The 15,850-nt window shown below is 55.7% G+C and overlaps 1 long non-coding RNA gene across 1 annotated transcript; it reads right to left on the bottom strand.

Annotated features, from left to right (window-relative positions):
• Positions 1 to 5,301: 5,301 nt before the first annotated feature.
• Positions 5,302 to 8,170, bottom strand: LOC309825263. Its single transcript, XR_014297014.1, has 3 exons — positions 8,075 to 8,170; positions 7,636 to 7,860; positions 5,302 to 5,501 (listed from the first exon to the last, which is right to left on the bottom strand). It is a non-coding gene; the product is annotated as an uncharacterized lncRNA (long non-coding RNA).
• Between the last annotated feature and the right edge of the window lie 7,680 nt (positions 8,171 to 15,850).

The raw sequence follows: 15,850 nt of genomic DNA, 5'->3' as shown, positions 1-15,850 counted from the left end.
GGCGGCTGGGAATTAAAGGGCTGCAAATGGCTTTTGAAGCAGCGCTAAATCCGGCTCCTTGGACGGCCGGGAGGCAGCCCGTGGGCCTTGAAAGCCGAGCCCCGCCGCCTGCTTTGCTCCCAGGGAGATGTCAGGCGCTGGCCCCTTAAGCTGGCCAAACAATGGGAGCACACCGCACACAGAGAAATATCTTTAAAGTGAAAAAGAGAGACAAGGTGGTTACCACCCCCTCTCCACTCTGCTTCTCTGAGCAGCCCCTCAGTGCTAACGGCCCGGCGTGGACAGACCCTCTCCCCGTCCCCTCCCCACCCAGCCAAGCACCGTGTGCGCCCAGGGCGCCCAGAGTTTGTCCTGCTCTGTAAACACGCTCCCCACTGCTGCATTTTTCTCTCTGGACCTCTGCCAGGTCTCTGTATATCAGATTCACCCGCTCTCTGCAACAGCTGTTAATACTCTAGTACGGAGTGCCTCCGCCTCACGCCACGGAGGCTGGGGTGGAATAATTCTCCGTGGAGAGGCTGTCCTGTGCATGGCGGACGTGTAGCGGGATCCCCGGCCTCCACGCCCTGATGCCAGTAGTACCCCCTGTGAAGACAGCCCAGAATGTCTGAACAATGTCACGTGTCCCCAGGGGCACACTCACAGGAGACCCTGGCTCTACTGTCAGCCCAAAGCCACGTCTATTCGACAGTTCTCCTGTGGGTCCCAGGACCTGGCCGCTCTTCCAACCCTGCAGATGCCTGGAGCTGTATCTTATATTCACAGTTTTACTTTATATGATTGATTCCCCAAATGGGATTACCCCCAAAGGCAAACCTGCTTGAATTCAGGGAGCTTAAGCATCAGGACTTGTGTGAACCTGTTCCAAAGATCTGGGAAGCCTCAGCACTGAGTTCAGACAGTCACACGGTTTTGTACATTTTGCAAAGAGCAAGAAACCAAACGTTAAGCCCGTTACCTTTGCTCTGCTGCCCGTGTCCCGGGTGCTGGGCTGGCCGTGGGCACTCGGGCACCGTGGAGGACATCTTCAGCAGCCTGGGTCTCGTGGGACCCATTCAGGACATCTGCAGTCTCTCTGGGCAGAGGTGCGTCACCATTAGCCGTCCTGGGCTGGGGTGAGCTTGAAGGACTGGTCCCGCCCACACCGTGCCTGGAATCGTGGCAGGGAGGGGCAGGGCCAGAGGTAACATCCTACAGCGCGGAACAGAAGCACGAGGGGTGGGGGAGGAGAGGCAAGGTGAGGTGTGCAGAAGCTGCTCAGGAAAATGGTCTAAGGTGGAGGATGCAGCTCTCAGGGATGCTCGGGCAGGACACCAGTCCTTTCCTGCCTCAGGCCAGCAGTGTCAGCTTGCCTGGGCCGAGGGATGCCCAGAGACAGGGAGACGTGCTTTCTGGGTGCATCTGTGAGGGTGTCTCCGAAGAGACTAGCATCTGAATCGATGGGCTGAGTAAACGTCATCCTCACCAATGCGGGCAGGCATCCTGCGGTCCACTGAGGCCAAATAAGACAGGACGGCAGAGGAAGGGCGACCTTGCTCTCTGCTCGAGCCGGGACACCCAAGGACATCCGTGCTCCTGGTCTCAGGATTCCGACTTGGACCGAATTGACTAAAACTCCGGGCGCACGATTAGAAACTCACCACACACTTTTTTCTTTATAGAGGAATGTGCAAAATAGGATCTCAGAATCCCCGTGTCTAGGGCAAGCGTGTAGGGCAGCGACACCTGTGTGCGCAGGTATGCGTGACGGGCGCCTCCACCTACAGCGTCGCGTCTCGGCCTGGGTGACGCATCTTGTCCTGAGTAAGCCTGGTGGCTCAGATGCAGACGAGAGAGCACGTGAAGTCCATAAAGTGATGTGGGCTAAAGTCAGGGTGAGGCAGTCCCTCCTGGGGGCCCGGGGGGGCCCCTCACTGCCTGTCCAGCTCCTGGCTGACCGGCCCCTCCCCCACCTGCAGAGGCAGCGCCGTCTGTCCATCTGGTGTCTCGGAGCCGCTTCCCTGTCACATCTCCTTCTCGGACTCCTGCTGCTGTCGGCCACGTTTAGGGACCCTCGTGAGGACGCTGGGCCCACCGGACAATCCAGGATGCCCTCTCCCTCAGGAGCCTTACCTTAATCCCAGCTGCGAAGTCCCCACACGGTCTCAGTTCCAGGACATGGACGCCTTCAGGGCCGAGGTTCCCCCACCACGAGGCCCAACCCCCCCTTTGCTCAGGCGGCTTCGGGGTTCAGATTCAGCCACGGGGCAGAAAGGCCTTCTTATGATGGGAGATCCGAGGCTCTCAGCGGGAAAGTGGGCCACCTCGGGGCGTCGGGGACGCTTCTCCTCCAGCATGACGGAGGGTCCGGCGGGGACGGCGCTGCCTCTGGTTCCCGGGCTCGGGGCGAAGCTGGACGGTCAGGCCACCCCAGGGGAGCCCGCCCTCCTCTGGCTTGCTGCCTCCCCACCCGTCCCCACCCCTGGCTGGCGTCTGGGGCTCCAGGGGGCCTGTTCTAGGGTCACACAGACAGCCTGTGGCGTCCCCCAGCAGCTCTTTCAGAAAACCGCCTCCCGTGCAGCTGAGACCCACAACTTCCTCCTGGAGTGGGTGCTACGCCCAGGGTGGCTCAGGGTCGGGCACTGAGGCCTCCGTGTGCCCTCTACCTGCCTGCAGGTGTGCCAGCCGGGGTCTCTAGCCCTCACCGCAGAAGGATGGACAGACAGACCCACTGCTCCTGAGCTCCGAGCCGAGCGGGTGATCTCGGGCCGGCCCTGCCGTTTGGGCAATGCTGCTGCCGCCTCTGGGCCTCCGCAGGGTGTGGGGGGAGACGCCGAGGCCCCCCTGAGGCTTGGCAGGTGGAGGGACATGGAGGGAGGACACTGGCCTCGGCTGCGAGGTCAGCGGTCAGCTTGGCTGGCGGCAGAAGGGGAGGGCTGGGTCCTGGATTGGGGGGCAGCGGGCCATCAGCCTGTAGAGAGGGGGAGAGAGTGTGGGAAGAGCAGCGCCAGCCCAGGAGGGGACTCAGGGTGCGGCCGTGGGGGCAGCTGGGCGGAGGGAAGTGGGGGATGGGGGGAGGAGGGGCGGCCACCCTAAGGGGCCTCACGGGGGGCCTGCATCTCCGGACGAGGTTTCCAGGAGGGCAGGAGTGGGCCGGCCAGGGTGCTCAGGAGGGGAGACAGGCTTCCCCGCGTGGGGGGCTTTCAGAAGGGGGGGAGGGTCAGAGTGGAGGGAGGGCAGGCAGGAGCTGGGTGTGGAAACGGTGAACAGACCACTGGCAGGCAGTGGTGTCTCGGGTCAATGGGCTCAAGAGGGAAGTGGTGTGTGTGGCTTCGGGGTGGGGGGCCCCCTGGGGACCACAGCGGGGAAGGCCTGGGACGCAGGCTCTGGGGACGTGCAGGCTGCGGGGGGAGCCTCCAGTGGAGAGAAGGGAGAGGCAGGTGCTTGTGGGCCAGGGCAGCACCTTCCCCGGGAGCTGGGCCTTCACTGATTCCAGGCACCTCCTCCCGGGAGCCGAGCGCCAGCCCACCCGGCGCGCCCAGGGCGCGAGCCTTCCCACGCGTGCATGCGTACGCGCGTGCGTGCGGCGGGCAGGCGGCGCTCTCTTCAGGCGCGCTCTCTGCTGCGCTCCCCTCTTCCGTGCGAGGGCTCGGGGGCTCGTCGTGATCAATTGCTCACTTGGCCATCAGAAGATTGCCTTTAAGGAAACTGATTTTTGTTGAGTTCCCCTAAAGTGGCCAGTGACATGGTGACTGATGGCCTCATTTCTTGAGGAGTGGCCGGGTAGGGGTGGAGGAAGGCTCTGGGGTGGGGGGCATCCATGGTTGGAGGTTCCTTGGCCGGCTGCCATCAGCACCCTGTGCCCAGACCCACCCAGGGGTTCTGTGCACCTGTCCCGATGTGAGTCACAGATGGCCAACCCCGGAATCCAGCCTGGGGGACAGAGCCAGAGAGGCCTGCTGAGGGCCAAGGCTGGGCTCCTGCAGAGTGGAGGGAGTGGGCCTGGGGACAGGAGAGGGTCTGCAGAGATGGCCACTGGAGCTTAAGGCGTCGGAGGCCAAACCTTCTGGGCATGACCATGGGGCGGGGCAGCAGACAGAAGGAGCCGGAATTTGTCCGGAGGGCGAGGGGCCAGCAGACCCCGGTGGGAGACAGCGGTGCAGCAGGCTGGAGCGCTGGCCTGACCCTGTGGGGTAACCGTGCCCCGGGGGCCCCAGGCAGGGACAGTGACTCCCTGTTAGGGGTTGGACTGTGTCCCCCAGAGAGATAGGCTGAAGTCCTGGCCCCCAGCATGGGACTTTACTTGGGAATAGGGTCGTTACAGACGTGATTATTGAAGGTAAGATGAGGTCACCCTGGAGGAGCTTGGGCCCAAAGGGGATGGGACTGGTGTCTTTCTAAGAAGAGGGGCGTTTGGACTCAGACACACAGGGGAGAGGCCGTGTGGAGGCGGAAGCAGAGATGGGAGGGGTGGGGCCCCCAGAAGCTGGAAGAGGCAGAAGGGACCCTCCCTAGGGATTTTGGAGGAAGCCTGGTCTGGCCAGCACCTTGATTTCGTCCTTCGGGCCTCACAACTGCGAGAGAATATCTTTCTGTTGTCTTAAGCCCCCGGGGTCTGTGGTGCTTTGTTACCCCAGGAGACTAACGCACTCCCTCCCCCAGGCGATCTAGGAGACCTTCATGGCCTCTGGGGTGACGCTCAAGGTGGCTAAAGTCTTTCCTGGGTGGGCCACGTTCTCAGAGATGCCTGATGGGGTTTGGTGCCGGGCCATCTCCATGGTAACAGAGCACGTCCAACCACCAGGTGTGGAGGAGGCTGCCCCCCGACGACACTGCTTCTCCCGCTCTGAGGAAAGGGGGACGTGGTTCCTGCCGTGACTTCCCCCGCGAGCCTCCTTGACCTCCCTGACCCTCGGGAACTCTGGTCTAGACATTCTAGCCCTGCGGGCCCTTCCCCCTTTGCTTCCTCCCTCCCTGTCTCGCTTCCCAAATTCCAGCTGCTTGGGGCCGCCGCAGTGCCCAGGCTGGCCATGGTGCTCTGAGGGGTCATGCTGCCCGCTCTGTCCCTAGTGCTGTCCCCACCCTGAGCTGTCCACCTGGAAGACTGCTCCTCCCTCCAGGGTCACCCAGGTGTCCTCCTCTGGGAAGCCTCCCGGGCTGTTCTAGCTAAATCTGAAAGCATTCGTCACCCAGACGGCCAGCAGAGGCCTAGAGCTCACTGAGGACGGGAAACCACGGGTCTATCCTAACATACATAAATGAGTTCCTGGCAAGTCTGATGAGAAAAGGGACATTAACACACTTTCAAAGAATCTCCTGCAAAACATGTCCTAATTACACAGCAAAATGTACAGTTACGTAGTAACGTAGCAACTTGGCAGTTTGGAAGCTCCGGGGACAGCCGCTCAGGCAACAACGTGCTCACTGTCCGTGACGGGCAGACCGAAGCCGCGTGCCAGCCAACGGGATGCAGCTGAGGACCGGATGGGTCTGGGAGTCCTGCCCTAGTGCGGCGCCTGGACCTGACGGGAGGAAACAGCAGACAGGCCCACACTGGGGGCGGCTATGCCACGACTGCCCTGCGCCTGGAAAGTGGCAAGATCGCCCAAGTCCAGACAAGACTGAGCAGCTCGGGCAGGCGGAAGGAGACTCAGGGGACCTGACAGCTGATGTAACATGTGATGCGACGGGGTCCTTGGGCTGTAGGGACGTCGTGGGGACAGCAGTCAATTGAATAGTCAGACTTCGGGTGGCAGCAATCCCAGCATAACCGCCCTGGCTGTGGCTCCGGTGGGGACGTGCCCTCCACTGTCCTGTGGGGCTCTGGGCAGGGCCAGCGGGGTCTCAGGGTTCAGGCAGGCACAGGGAGGGTGGTGACCGCCGGGGGGCTGTGTGAAGGCAGTGGGCAAAAGGACAGACAGACACGAAGCAGGGCGGGACACGAAGGGCTGGGGAGAGAGGCAGTGTTTTCTCTAGAGCCGCAGACCGAGTGAACAAAGGGAGCCTGGGCCACAGGCAGGAGGCGGGCTTCCCGGACGCCTGTACCCTCACCGGGTGGCCCTCCCGAGGCCTCGGCCCCCTGGCCTGACCCCACCACCCAGGAACCTCTGCGACAGCCTCTGTGCTGCCCCAGCTCAGACGCGCACCCCGTGCATCTCTGGGGTGGCTGTGGGCAGAAACGGGTCCATGGAACCGTCCCCCTGCCGCCCTGTGCCTTGACCGATGCCGCCCAGTGAAGCTGCCCGGAGCGCCCTCGTCTGGCGGGAGGTGAGCCACCAACCCGTGGCGGGGCGTCTATGGAAGGGACGGCTCCCGTCATCTCGCACAGCCACGGTTCAGGGGCCAAGGGGCATGTGACCCATGATGCCCTGAGCCGGCACTGCTAAAGGCAGCGCCACCAAATCACATAGAGTCAAGTCCCTGCTTTTCTTAATTCGCGACGTTGACCACTCAGAACTGCAGCACCAGAAACAGACCCACAGACATAGAAAACAAACACGGCCACCAGAGGGGAAAGGGGGGTAGAGGGATAAATGAGGAGCTGGGGATTAACATATACACACTACGACATATAAAACAGATAACCGACAAGGACCTACTGTAGAGCACAGGGAACTCTACTCAATATTCTGTAATAACCTATGAGGGAAAAGAATCTGAAAAAAATAGATAGATGTGTATACATAAACGAGTCGCTTTGCTGTACACCTGAAACTAACTCAACATTATAAATCAACTATGCTTCAATAAAGAACAATTTTTTTAAAAAAGCTTAGCGTATACCAAAATAAAATAAAATAAAATAAAATGTGGCTCTAAGCTCAAAAAAAAAAAAAGAAAGAAAAATTACACCACCCGGCAAGGAGGGCCAACATGACCTCTCACTTAGGCAGCTCTCCGTGTAGGCTCTCGAGAACTGGTCCAGACAGCTCCTCTGAGAGCGTCCAAGGCGGACACGTGGCTGGTGGGGCCCTAAGACTCCCTGACCCAGCCAGGGGCACAGGGGAAGCTGACCCCGGTGCGGCCAAGGGCAGGCAGGCAGGGCAGAGTCGTGCAGGGCAGCTCGTGGACCAGGGTGCGGGCTCCGTGGCAGACGGACGGCCCGAGTCGGAGTTCACCCTCTTCCATCTGTCCCTCCTTCTCCGGCCTCCTCCTTCCCTCTGTGTCTGCTCTCCCTCCTCTCTGATGCCTGCCACCCCCGCCCCGAGCTTTGTCTCTGCCCTCCGGCCACTGGCTTTGGACACAGCTGTGACCGGCGCTCACGGAGAAGACTCCACGTGGCCTCTGGCTCCAGGCTCAAAGGCAGCTGACCGACCACCCTGGGTGACTCCGTGCCCTGGAGAGACTCCAGTGCCCCTCACCTTGGTCGTGAGCCTGCCAGGGTCAGGGCTGTGGCCACAGGAACGGGCTGTCTGGTCTCTGTCCTGTCCTGTGAGGTAGGTCACCTGTGCTCTCCCACATACTCACCGCCTGTCTGCTCTGGGATCCCCCCTGTTAAACAAAGGCGCTATGACCTGGAAATGCAAACCTCTGTCTCGTTATCAAGGAAGCATACTTGCTGGGCCTCTGCCCGCAGAGCCCTTTGAACGCCACCAGGGTTGGCCGTCGGGGGGGCCTCCTCCCACCCTCTGCTCCCAGTCTGTGCCAGGTGCTGACCTGTCACACGACTGGGAGAGGGACTGAGCCGGGAGGGCCCACGGGTGCGGGTCCCTCAGATGGCTTGGGACGGGTGACCACACACCCCGGCCCCCCAGAAGCAGCCTCTACGCGTCTGCCGTCCTGACGTGATGGCCGAAGTGCGCTGGTCGGTGGTGACGCGTGTGCCATCCCGATGTCTGGGCACCTGGGGTGTGGAGTTTAAACTTGATGGCCCGTGAGAACCTGCTGAGAGAGGCCAGGAGGTGAAGCCGGGCACTGCCCCCATTCCTGCACACCCTCCCCTCCCCTCGCCGCCTGCGCAGGGTTGGAAATTCCGCCTCCTCCGAAGCAAGCTCTGATTTCTCAGAGGAGCCCTTCAGCTCCACGCAGGCAGCAGAGGGTCTGGCTGTCTCATAGCCAAACTCTGTCAGTCGAGTGTCTGCCGGGGTCTGTGTACCTTCTACTCTGAGAAGAAACGCTGAGACATTACAGAGATTTTCCCAAGAGGCAGAATGCTTAGTTTTCTTTAGTCTCAAATGGCAAGTGGTTAAAAATGTGATTACAGACAGGGTTGTTTATTAAACAGAGATTTATTTTGCTCCTTTATTAAGTCAACACTGAGTCAGCTGAGAATGTGCTTTTCAGGGCTGATGTAGAAGCTCGTTTATATAATGATCGTGACAAAGGTGAATCGGTTATTCACGTATTTTCACTCACTTAGTGTTGGTTAATAGATTAAAGATTCAACCGTGATCCAGTTATGTTCTGGTTGCTGGGTAGGTTTCCGGTAGTAGTTCCTTTAATTACGCCACGATTAAGCAAATCCTGGGGCTTCCTTTGGGTCATTAAGAGAAAAATATGCTATTAACTCTGCATGAAGGAGTAAGTCCTTTTTTTTTTTTTTTTTTTTTTTTTTTGCGATACGCGGGCCTCTCACTGTTGTGGCCTCTCCCGTTGTGGAGCACAGGCTCAGCGGCCATGGCTCACGGGCCCAGCCGCTCGGCGGCATGTGGGATCTTCCCAGACCGGGGCATGAACCCGCGTCCCCTGCATCGGCAGGTGGACTTTCAACACTGCACCACCAGGGAAGCCCAGTAAGTCCTTTTTTATTCAGCAAAGGGTGACTGGGGCAGGTGTCTGTCCTGTGCAAACCACACTCGTGGCCACCTGATACCTGATCCTAGTTGCCATAGTGATGGCTGCAAGCAGGTCACAGTCCGGCCACACTCAAGGGGAGAGGATTGTGCAAGGCTGTGACTCACGGGGGTCGCGTCACGCTGTGTGACACATGGAAAGGGAGGGGGTGTTGACTCAAGGGGTATTTCGCTGGGAGGGGCACAGGGAGAGCAAGGAGCTGGAGGGGAGGGGTCTGGGCAACAGTGGTAGGTAAGGCTGAAGCCACGAGCATACCCGGTGGAGGAATCCTGACTGCATTTCATAAACAGGGGGAGCCCATCATTGTTTTTTAACATTAATATGAAGGTAGGTAGACAGTGGGACTGTAACACGGAAGAACCTCTGTATTTTATTGCAAGTTCATCACTGAAGGGACGTTGCCTAGAAGCTTAAATGATACATAATGGCCCATCTCTGGGAGCCCTGCCTCCCAGGTAATGAGCATTAAGCTAAAATACCTTTGCTGAGCTCACAGGAAACATCCTGACCAGGCCCACCTATAAGTGACCTCAGGCAGGAAGAAATGAACACGTCCCCTCCGGAGGCAGACCGGAAGCAGGAAGTGTTCGATTTAACCCCGCCCCTCTGAGTATAAAAGAAGCCCGAATTCTAACTGGGGGAAGACACGAGTCCACCATCTTCTCGGTCTGCTGTCTTTCCGAGTAAAGTCCCCGTTCCCTGCCCAACACCTGGTCTCTTGATTTATTGGTCTGGCATGTGGCGAGCAGTACAGGCTTGGAGTCCATGACAGGACTGGGCCAGAAATATGACTGCCTTGGGTTATGGAACCTCCAAAGGAGGAGCCCCCCACCCCTGCCCGTGGAGTCCAGTCCAGATGGCCTGGGCAGCTCCCATCGCTGTCCTGACCTGGCCACATTCTTGCAGTAGTAGTGTTGGGCGGAACCCATGGCTTCAAATTACCTCCCCGGGTCATCCAGACCTTCGGGAGTCTGGCAGCTGGATGTTCTGGCCCCCCTGGGATGGGGCTCTGTTGTTTACCCGGGTGAGACATCCATTCCACCATGGAAGTCTTTAGCTTCACCGTGCTTCCAGGAATTTCAATCACATCTCGGTCTGGGGCTCTCTGCTCCCCCCAGACAGGTTTCGCTTACAAGGACAACGTCCAACAACCAAACATTCCTGCCACAGAGAGATGCCCTTGGACGAGGCACTGGCATTTTCACTCCTTTCTCCTGGGCCCCCCGTGGAAAGAGAACAGGCTTTCTTCCTGATCCCAAGCTTATCTTCGACACACATGTTTATCTGCGGGCTAGCCAAATGCAAACTAGCCTTTGCCAAGAGGAAAGAATGCATAGCAAATGGGAGAGGTGGGGGAAATCAAGACTATTCCAGCGCTTACTTCTCAAGCATTCTTAAAATAACAAAGAGGTTTTAGGAACAAAAATGAGAATCTTCTCGTTCTTTGTTTATTCTTATAATTTGCCTACTTGGCGTATTCAGAAGGTCCAGGATAATTGGAAATGTTTCCTTCCCCCATGTCATTGGTGTCCCCCCCAAATGGAAATACTGTTATTATTCAGTGATGATAAATATAATACATTTTTGACAAAAAATTGGTTGAACTTTACAGAAGTGTATAACGTAAAACAATGCAAGTCCTCCACGATCCCACCGTTACCTAGTTAACCACAATTAACCACTGTTGATGTGTTTGTTTGTGTAAGTGAATTCATTTTATATAACTGAAATCCTCTCCACATTTGCTTTGCACACTGCTTAATTTACTTCCTATATCTTGGACATCTTTCTACATGCAGGGACAGCATTTTAAGGTTCTGTTTTGGCATTAACTAAACTTACAGTTGAAATAAAAATTAGGGACGTGGATTTTTACCTGATTGTGGGAATTTTTTCTTTAGATTTTACTTCCTCTTGCTAATGTTCAGAGTTCAGAGAAAGAGAGAATACAGTTTGACTCAAAATGCATCACAAACAAGCCCGAAGAATTTTCTGATTTGTAAAAACTTTTCTGCCTAATTTTTAAAAAAATGAGGGGGGCTAGAGGTGATGATAAATTGGCCCCTTCCCACTTTCCACTCACCTCCTTCATGTCTGCTCTGACAGACTTGGGAGAGTGGGAGGGAGGATGGTATGACGGGTGGGGTCAGCTCCCAGGTAGTGAGTTGAAGATGGAGCGCTCGGGCTCAGGGCCCGGGCAGAGGCTGGGGCTGCTGCAGGTGGAGACACATCTGACCTGATGGCAGGATGTCCTGAGGCCTCCTTGGGGTGGGGCCCCAGGACCCCATGCAGAAGAATCTGGGAGAAGCTGTTTAAATAGAGGCTTCCTTGAGCCCCGTCCATGCTGAGAGGAAGGCAACATGAATAAGTCCATTCCAACCCTTTTTAACACTTGCGTAATATCCCACTGTGTAAACGTTTCTTTGTTCATTCATGCAACATGTGTATCGAGTGTCTCAAAAGTGACCATCCCTGTTCCAAGATTTGGGAATGCAGTGGGGAACCACAGGGACAAATGTGCTCGTCCTTCTGGAAGGTGTATGTCATGGTGTGTGGCAGGGTGACCGGAAATGAGTGAATAACACTTGTAGAATATTAGTGGGTGCCGTGGGTAAGAATAAAGCAGCAAAGTGGGTCAGGACTCTGTGTGTGTGTGTGTGTGTGTGTGTGTGTGTGTATTGGGAGAGGTGCAAGGTGTTGATTTTAAATAGGACAGCCAGGGAAAGCCTCTGAGGGGCCACATTTGAGCCAAGACCTAAGGAAGCTGTGGTGGTGAGCGGATGAGAGAGCAGATTCTAGGAGAAAGCACCCCAGACATATAGCAGAGCATGCGCAAAGGCCCCAAGGTGAGGGCGTGGCCGAAAAACTGTCAAGAGTCCTCTGTAGTCAGGGTGACTGAGCGAGGGACAGAGCTATAGGAGTTAAGGTCAGGGGGTAAATGGACAGGCCACACAGGGTCTTAAAGGCAACTTTTGACATAAAATAAACACATATTAAAAGAGTACAACTCGATAATTTTTTACATGTATAACTCATAAAATCATCACCACAGTCAAGATATGGACGTATCACCACTAAAAATTTCCTTGTGCCCCCAGTAACCCTGCAACCCTTCCCTCCCACTTCTCCCAGCCTGGTATAGATCTTTTTCTTTTTCTCAAATGGGTATCCAATTGTTCCAGGACCGTTTGTGAAAGCTTTCACCACTGAATCATCTCTGCACCTTTATCACAAGTCAGTTGCCCACATAGATGTGGGTCTATTTCCAGACACTCTGTCCTGTTGCGCAGATCTGTCTTTATGCCTACATCACAGCATCTTGGTTACTTTGTAAGTCTTGAAACCACATAGCATTAGTCCTCTGACTTTGTTCTTCTTTTTAAAGTTGTTTGGGCTCTTCTAATCCCTTTACATTTCCATACGAATTTTAGAATCACCTTGTCATTTTCTTTGAAAGATCCTGCCAGGATTTCCGACTGGGATTGCACTGACAAATAGATCAAAATGAGGAGAGCTGCTATCTTGACCGCACTGAGCCCTCCAGCCCGTGGACATGGGGTGTTACTCCATTTCTCAGTCCTTTCATTTCTCTCAGCAATGTTTCGTGGTTTTCAGGGAGCAGGTTATACCCAGTCATATCTGTCCCAAAATATTTCATATTTTTTGAGGCTATTGTAAATGATTTTCTTTAAATTTCACTTCCAAATGGTTGTTTCCAGGATATGAAAAAAGTTTCTTTTGCTATGTTGATTTTGTACCCTCCTGGGAGAAGGGCCAGGTCTGGGTGGAGCCCAAGCCCAGTCGGTTCTGGTCACAGCCTCACCTGAGTGGCCCTCTGGGAGCAGGTACTGTCCTCCATGAAGCTGAGACTTTGTTTTTCCCAACCGGGGGCCTCGCTAGAAACAGTGCGTGTTTTTCACGGTGTATTATTTCAGGAGGACTCACAGTGTGGCGTAGACAGGAAGCTGGGTGTAGAGTTCCAGCACACACTCGGGACCTCTGGTCTGTGGTGAACTTGCGGGGCTGGTCCAAGGCCCCAAGGAGGAGGTTTAGGGATGCAGCTGCTCAGGGGGCTCTGGGGGGCCGAGAGCACAGCCTGGACGTCCACGTTCCCCTCCTGGAAGGTAATCAAGCCTGGCCTGCGTGTCCTACACCGGCCACATCGCCGGGGAGCCCCGAACCCTTTAATCACGGACAGCAGCTTCTTCGGCTTCCGCAGGCCGGGAGTGCGGGGGTCTCTCAGAAAATGCTGGAAAATGTGACTTTTCTCTCTCCCTCACCCCTCAGGGATGCAGTTCCCCTGAGGGCCACGCAGAGGTCTTTGCTGGCAGCTAGAGTCCTGATGCTGCGGCTGCGTTTGGGTCTGATGGGCTGTGGGAAGTGACGTCGAGCGCACCCACAGCCACACCTTTCGGCCCAACCACCTCTGCCTGGGCTGCACCTGTCACCCCGCTCCTGCCCCCAGCCCCGCTCTGCCAGGCATCCTCCAACCAGACCAGCCCTTCCTCTTTCTTTCTCTTTTTTTCTGGGCTATTTTTTTTTAATTTTTATTGGCGTCTAGGTGCTTTACAATGTTGTGTTAGTTTCAGGTACACAGCAAAGTGAATCCGTTATACATATACATATATCCACCCTTTTTAGCTTCTTCTCCCATATAGGTCATTACAGAGTATTGAGAAGAGTTCCCTGTGCTGTACAGTAGGTCCTTATTAGTTATCTATTTTATATATGGTAGTGTGTATGTGTCAGTTCTTTTCAACGCGCTCCCCTGCCACTACCTCTGTGAGCCGGGCGCCTGGGCCCCTCACTGTCGCCCACGTCTCTGCTCAACTCTGCTCCCTGGGGAGCTTCTGCCCCGGGGGAGCTGACGCATAGCTCGTCCTCTGTATCACCCGCCCCCTGCATCCTGCTACATCCTAGATCGAAACTCTGCCTCGGCCTGCAAACAAGAGCCCCCGGCACAGTATACTGGAGCTTCAGAGGAGACCCGAGTGGGCACTTTGCAAACCAAGACGCTGTTTCCAGAGGGGCAGCAGCCCAGCGTGGGAGAGGTAGGGTGAGGCTCAAAGGGAGGGTCATCAGATCAGCTGGGGCAGTGCGGTGGGCGAGGGGAAGGGTGTGAAGAGGGAAAGGGGGAGTCCTAAGAACAGGACGGGCAGGTGTGCAGAGGCTCAGGACGGGCGCGCTGAATCGCGTCTGCATCAGGAGTGGCTGGCGGCTGCGGGTCCCGGGTCCCTGATGCTGGTGTGGGGTCCTCGCCATGTTTTCCCAGATTTATTTCAATCTCCCCAGGAACGTGGACTTGTCAAGCGCTCTTCAGAATGACCTGGCAGGTTTTCCCCAGTGGACGCCACCCTGATTAAAAGGAAACTTGAAAATCTTCACACCTTCTGCTTCACCATAACCAGGACTGTGAGCCCTGGAAACCTCTCAGTCCCACAGCTTTCCACAGGGTGGGGATGGCAGCAGATCGGAAACTCGCGGGTGGGGAAAGTGAGGATCTCAGTGCCAACAACACAAGGGGCCTTGAGCCCCTGGGTCTGTTTCCTTTGAACAGAACCCCCTCGGAGGCGTCCCTGGGACACTGGGGTTCACGGCCGGGGGGCACCAGCTCCCCTGAGGCTGAGTTTTGCTGCTACAAAGGCAGTTTGGGGATGGCCTCTGAGGACCCCACCTCTTTGGCCCTGTGTAATTCCAGCCCTTGAGTGATGCAGGCCCGTGCTTTGTTTCTAAACAAGAAAGGACAGTACAAGGAATGGGATTCCCCTTCCGAGCTCGTTTGCAGGACTCCAGCTTCTGTCTTGCTTGCCCTCTTGAGCTCTGATGCATGATTTTCTAAGGAAGCCACCTGCCCTGCTGTGAGCTGTCCAGCAGAGGGAACGAAGGGTGGACTCCGGCCGACAGCCCGCAAGGAACCGAGTCTGGGCAACGACCACGTGAGTGAGTGTGAAAGTGGACCACCTCCCAGCTGAGCCTTCGGGTGAGACCACAGCCCCAGCCAACTACTCTACTGCAGCCTCACGAGAGACCCCAAGCCAGAGGCACCCACTCAGCCGGCCATCCAGTCCCACCTCCACATGGCCCCTCCCCCAGAATGACCCAGAATCCAAATCGGATCCCATCCCTGCCCTGCTGCTAACAGCCTCACAAGGCTGCCCACGGCCCACAGCAGAGTGGCCACCTGACCGCGGTGGCCGGGGAAGCCCCCGTTCCTGCTGCCCGCCTGCCACATTCAGGTGCCAGATGTATCTCTGTTTGTGCGTGACAGGCCAAGTGATTCCTGGGAATAACCGTGGGGAGAAATCCTGTACATACGTGGAGAAGTACAGAAAAACTTAGAGATATTAAAGAACTCTTACATAGACGTGAAGACACACTCTGCTCAAGGCTGGAATAGCAAAATGCATACAAATATTAATTCTTTCCTAAATTAATGTATAGCTTTTTAACAGAATTCTACAATAATCTCAGTGAACTTTCAGATGGACTTCAGAGCAAAGCTGTAAAGTTTAACCAAACTGATTTATAATTATTGTTATAAAACAATAATTACATTTTCGAAAAGTCGTGAGGAATGACCCGCCCCAGCAGATATTAAAGCATTGTAATAATGCAGTAATGAGCCTTGTGCAATATTGGCATGAAAGTAAACTTCTAGGGCAGTGGGACAGAACAGGTGATCCAGAACCCAAAACTGGTACACCAGGAAACTCAGGCTCTGCTGCAAAGCCGTCCCAAATCAATTGGGAGCAGACATTTAGTCAATAAATGGTGCTGTAAGAAACGATACTGAGATAACCAGTTAGGTGTTTGGAACAAAATTTGAAATTTTATTTTTCACCTCACAGGGTTTTACAGGGGGAAAAAGTAGAAGAAAAAAATGCAGTAAATTTAACCACTGAGGGAGCCAGAAAGGAGATCTTGTCAGGGCTGCAGGCTCTGAATCTGGCCCAGCCTGGGGGCGGGGGTGGGGCGGGGTGGGGTGGGAGTAGGGGGTGCTGCGGGGGGAGAGAAGGAAGAAAGACAGATCTTGACATGACTCCCCAAGCCTGTGATAACTGACTGACTTAAATACGAA

The sequence above is a fragment of the Grampus griseus genome, assembly GCF_964374135.1.
Source record: "Grampus griseus genome assembly, chromosome: 7".
Lineage (NCBI taxonomy): Eukaryota > Metazoa > Chordata > Mammalia > Artiodactyla > Delphinidae > Grampus > Grampus griseus.
This window is presented reverse-complemented; position numbering and strand designations above follow the sequence as displayed.